Here is a 6000-nt window from a genome sequence, read left to right as displayed (position 1 = left end):
CTGATGTTTACCATTGAATTTTTAGATAGTTGAAGATTCAAATTCTATCATAGCTATGCTGGAAATATCAGTGTTACATGAAGTCACATTGTCTACGTTTGGCCTGTTATCCACGGGAATACTAAAAATACACACCAAACAATCTGAAAAGCAAGATACGGAAGGGAAAGCTTTCTTGCCTCGATAGATGGATATGTTGAATAGATGCTTCTTATATTGGACAGAAATGTGTCACAGGTGATGCAGGGTGTCTCCTACAACTGCAAGTTCACAGGTTTGATCCCTGCACCAGCCAATGTGTCCATCCCTGTCATTGTGCCATTCGCTTTGACTCCTCTCATGTAATCAGAGGGATATGAAAAGAAACAAATTCCTAATAACTGTGTAATATGCTCACTCAGTGCTCTAAAGCGGTGATTCTCAACCATCCGCAGTCAAACCCCAAGAGTCTGCAGGTTTTCATTCCAGCCAAACACTACAGCAGCTCATTTCACTGATTAACACACCTGCAACCAGCGAGGGCGGGAGCGCCAGTAAGTGAAATCATCTGCTGTAGTGTTTGGTGGGAATGAAACCCTGCAGACTCTCGGGTCTCCATGGCACACGGTTGAAAACCACTGCTCTAAAGGCATTTTCAAATCGTGTGTATCCGCACGTACTTATCTTTGATGCCATGCTGCCTAATGTATAAATAAGGGCAGTATCCATGTCCCCCTATTACTGTTTGATATCACCTCTCATGGTGTAAAAAAGTAGCCCACCTACACGCTATAATTTGCAATACATTTTAGTGTTATTGACCTAGGTCCATAGGCACCCTATAATTTTAGATACCAAAGTGCCGACTTTTAGTCCGTCTCACTACAGGGTCTCTAATATCCTTTGGATTGAAGGTGCTTTGGTTTAAATTGCAAAACCGTGAAAACATGGGAGGGGTAAAAAGGTAATCATTTCCTCAATGCAGATGGAGTTATCTGAAATCATGGCTCTAGGATTCAGTCGTCTCCCTCCCCCTCTCTTCCTTTTCTCTCCTGTCCTCTCCTCTTTCTCTCTCTACCCCCCTTCTTTCTCAATTGTGTCCCTCGCCTCTGGCAAATGGGAGTCATTTGTTTGTGTGAACTTCCCATAACCCGCAGCGCGCGAGACACTTATCATTCAGAGTGGGGCTGCTTCGTCCTGAGTTGTAATACCTCTTCTCTTCTCTTCTCTTCTCTTCTCTTCTCTTCCTCTAGCCTTTTCTGCCTTCACTCTGATATAATTTCTCTTCTGGTTGGTTCTCTCTGTGGTTTGTCATAAATGAGTCTCCATCTTTTTCCATTCTTTCCTTCTCTCTCATCCGCCCTGCACCCCCATTTCCTATTTCCCCTTTATGCCCCCCCCCCCCCTCTCTCTCTCTCTCTCTCTCTCTCGCTCTCTCTCTCTCTCTCTCTCTCTCTCTCTCTCACTCTCTCACTTCAATCTCATTCCCCATGTAATCTAGGGGTACACAGGACCGTTTTCATTACCGCACTACTCATCTTATCATCCGCCCTGTCATCTCTTCTCTCTCCTGTCTTTTTTATATTCCTTTATTCTAACAAGTCTGCATCCCAGAAGCCATCAGTGGTCCACCCCTTTTCATTTCCCTAATGTACCACACACACACACACACATGCACACACATACATACACACATGGTTGGCCCTGCCTGGCCCTAACCCCTAATTTCATTGCCCTAACCTGGTCCCCATCATCATGATGTAGAGCACACCTCAGCTCTCTGCAACTCTGTAAATCACTGTGTGTGTGTGTGTGTGTGTGTGTGTGTGTGTGTGTGTGTGAGTGAGAGAGAGAGAGAGAGAGAGAGAGAGAGAGAGAGTGTGTATGCGCGCGCTTGTATGTACCTTTTTTATGCCTTTTTTATCTGTGTGTGTATTATCTTTGAGAGCAAAATGAGCATAGAGCAACACAGCGAAAGAAAACCAGACATAAACAGAGAATGGGAGAATAAGAGAGAAGTGAGACAAAGATAAAGATGGAGACAGAGACAGAGGGTGCGAGACAGACAGAGACAGAGACAGAAAGAGAGAGAGAGACAGAGAGAGAGAGAGAGAGAGAACGATTTGAAGGAGGGAAAGCTGTCAGTGAAGGCCGAGGTGAGCCTTAACCCTCTTGCTTGCTTTAATCCCTCATTTATGTGAACTCAGCTTTGGAAATGAAGCTGTCACTGTATTTTCCTTCCCTTCACCCATGCTGTGGTATAATCAGAAACCACACATGCATGAACCACACCCACACACACACACACACTCACACACACACACACACACAGAATCACAGGATGGAGACACAGAAAATCACTCAGGAGAGGTTTTAAATTCATTGCAGAGTTGGAGGCAGAGATTCGTACGCCCTCACCTTGTCTCCTAGAGGAGGAATCATCGGATGTGCTGGAGACAGAGGGGAATTATGGGTAAATGCAGTGGTGAGGAATGATAGTCTGCAATCTCCGGCTGTAATCTGGGATCGCTGACACATGCCATTCATTTCAGACTCTACCTATATTAACCAGCGTGTGTGTGTGTGCGGGTGCATGTGTGTGTGTGTGTGTGTGTATGTGTGTTTGCACTCTTTTCTGTATAATATTCATTCTCTGTCAGTCGTTCATTCTGTTCAAACTGTATTGTGTACCGGAAATAACTGGAAAAGAAACAATATAAAAACAGATCAAACATTACAGGAACACACTGGTATTGCTCTCATTAAAACCATCTCCCTTATTAGGATAATCCCTTCATATTGTGATATAATGCCAACACAAGTAGCCATATTCTAAATCTCAAAAAACATTGCACATGAATTACATATCAGGATGTTTTTCACTTTAGTTGAAACAATGTAAAAACAAAACATTTGTATATTCAGAGTGCTGTCTTAAAGTCATGCTCACGGCTAAAAGTACAAACAAAGTTGTTTTTGGTTACATTTCATTTCCATAGATATGTTTTTTTCTGTTATTTTTACTTAGAATGACAGTGGAAGAGCAAAGCACATTCAGAACAGCCATTAGAGGGCAATTTGTCTATGGTGAAACCACAGAGTTGTACTGCCATCTAGTGGTAATGATAAGTATGACATGACAGAAAGAGAGAGAGAGGATGGATGGATGGATGCATGGATGGATCAACTGCTTGATGGATGGATGGAGAGTGACTGGAAAGGGTGAAATCACACCCCGCTGTCCAGGGACAGTTTTGCAAATTCTCAACACAATTTCTCTAATGGCCAAGGTAAGTATATGTGGAGGGGAAGCTAATCAGCACACTGATACTTAGGTAATATTGGTACACTTGGGAAGTGAATGAGGGTAGCACTTTTAATCTGATGTAGAGAAGAAATATAAATAAACATACTGGTGTGGAATGCAGAAATCAAGCCATTATAGTTGTATTTCTCCAAGCAGGCCAACTGAGACTAAATTATAATTTACAATTGGCTCCTAACAAATGGCAAAAGGCCTCTTGATATCATAAGCATTTGTTGATCATGTTACTGTCAGATCTTTTGCACTCATTTCCAAATCAACCAATGGGTGAAAAAAAGAGAATAAACAATACACACAATCACCACTTTTTCATAGTGTACTTTGGAATATGGGATCTTTCTGCGGGTTACAGTCACAATCAACACAGCAAGTTAGGCTCAACTAAAAATAAAGTTAGGCTCAACTAAAAAAAACAAAACAAAACAAAAACATTTCATATTCCAGTCCATCCGTTCCTTCTCCATCCCTGTATCTCTTCATCCCTCGATTTCTCCTCCTCCTCAGGTGGGGCGAGCGTCATACTGGTGTGTAATAGCGTGCTGTCAGTGTGGGCCGAGGCGAGGTGCGGGGAGGAGAGTGGTGCGTCTCAGATGAGATATGTGACTGGCATGCTAACACACAGGTTTGTCTGAGGGAGGGAGAGAGAGAGAGAGAGAGAGAGAGAGAGAGATTGGGCCCCCACATCCCCTCACTAGAGGCCTTTCATTAAAGCTCCCTGGGTACACACACACACTTCCAAATATATACAGTACACATGGCTGCAACACACCCGCACACACATATATATATATATATATATATATATATATATATATATATATAAGAAAGCATACATACATACATGAATGCACACACACGCACTCGCACAGTTTAAAAGTAAATCGCAGGCTGGAATACACACACACACACACACACAGGTAGAAGCATACACACGTCATCCCATTGTGGGTTGTGTTGTTTTAACCTAAGCCAGGCTGCTTGTCCATTATGGAGTTGATAGGAGGATTTGGCCATGTTGATTCTAGACAGCATCATCTTCTCCGCCATAAATAACCTGAGTGTTTTTCTCTGACTCACACACCGATATACAGAGAATAAGAGCTCTCAGCTTTATCCCCTAGTCTCCAACACTGCACACAAACACACACACACACACACACACTTTAGCACATAGACAGATGGATACATATACTCACACACGTACACATGGGCAAATACGGATGCATGCGCACTTGCAGATGTGGCATATGTAAACATGCAGACACAGAAATTGGCTGGGTGCATGCGTGGCCACACACACACACACACACACACACACACACACACAAAACATAGAGTTAAAAGTAGTGGGCCTCAATGCAGTTCAGTTTCAGTTTAAATTACAGCCTTTTTTATATTCCAGTCAGCTGTAGTGTTTGTGTGGAAGTGTGTTCTCTCAGTTGGACAGGGGGAAAAGATTTTGATTTTAGATGAGCAGCATCATCTGGCAGTGTGGTCTCAATAGCTTGCCAATAAAGGTTTGGATACAAACTGTATATCCCTGACCAATGGAACTATGGGGGGGAATGATGACTTCCATGCGGAAAGTAATGGACAAGCCACACACAGTATTATGGCATGTGGTGAAACAATATTGAAATATATTTCTGTCAATTTATTGCCAACTGTCTGACTATATTGTGTTCCTTCCATGATCGAAGGCAGAAGAATTGTCAATTTACATTTTTTTCAGACACATCCGCTGAAATGATTTGCTGCGGCAGTAGCAATAGATAAATCTTAAAGTAAATATAGTTCTTATTGGAAAGGAATTTATTTTTCTATCTCACACATTGTTTACTTTTCCCTGTTTTATAAGCACAGGAAAATGAATGAATACTCATTGCACTTGGTGTACTGATACATATACAGTAAATTGAGCATTCCATTTATGTTTAGTATCCTGTTGTAATTTCTGCCTTGACAGCAAGAGGGTGCCACTGCACTCTATCAGCTTGTGACTTTTGTGGGTCTTTTGTAATGGTGCATTTGCAATTTCTCACAATGACAAATTTACCTTAATTCAAATAAAGCACAAAGAGCATTTTTGAAAACAATTTTGTATTTTAATCAATTTATGAATTCAGAAATTCACATATTTTCAGCAGAACCATTCAACATCCACACAAACCAGTAATATTAATGCATTAGTTGATTTAAGAAACTGAAGAAAACAAGATAATTTCAAATTGAATTATCTAAATAATAGCTATTATCTATTTGACTATATACAGAAAGTTATTAAAACATTACATTTTATACACACTCATTGTTAAGAATAACATGAATAAAGTCTTTATGAACAGTTTGTAACTTTTTTTTTTTTTTGGTATTATGTTGATCTTTGCCACAATCTGCCCCACTGTAATGTGTATTTTAACTGCTGACTGCATATGTAGTATGAAGAATATGTATCCATGGCTCAATATTTCAAATATACAAATCACTGAATCTCCAAAAATGTTATTATTTCGCAAAAGCAGGTGTGAAGATAACTATGGATTTCACCTAAATCCCATAATGAGTCCTAATTTCATGCTAATCATTTTATAAGCGTAGGTATCACATTTTTACATGCTGGATATTTGGAACAAAACTCATAAAGTATAAGTTGGTCCTAAAGGCATTTGGAAGTGAGAGATCAAGATCCTGAAAAT

The sequence above is a fragment of the Centroberyx gerrardi genome, chromosome 22, assembly GCF_048128805.1.
Source record: "Centroberyx gerrardi isolate f3 chromosome 22, fCenGer3.hap1.cur.20231027, whole genome shotgun sequence".
Taxonomy (NCBI): Eukaryota; Metazoa; Chordata; class Actinopteri; order Beryciformes; family Berycidae; genus Centroberyx; species Centroberyx gerrardi.
This window is presented reverse-complemented; position numbering follows the sequence as displayed.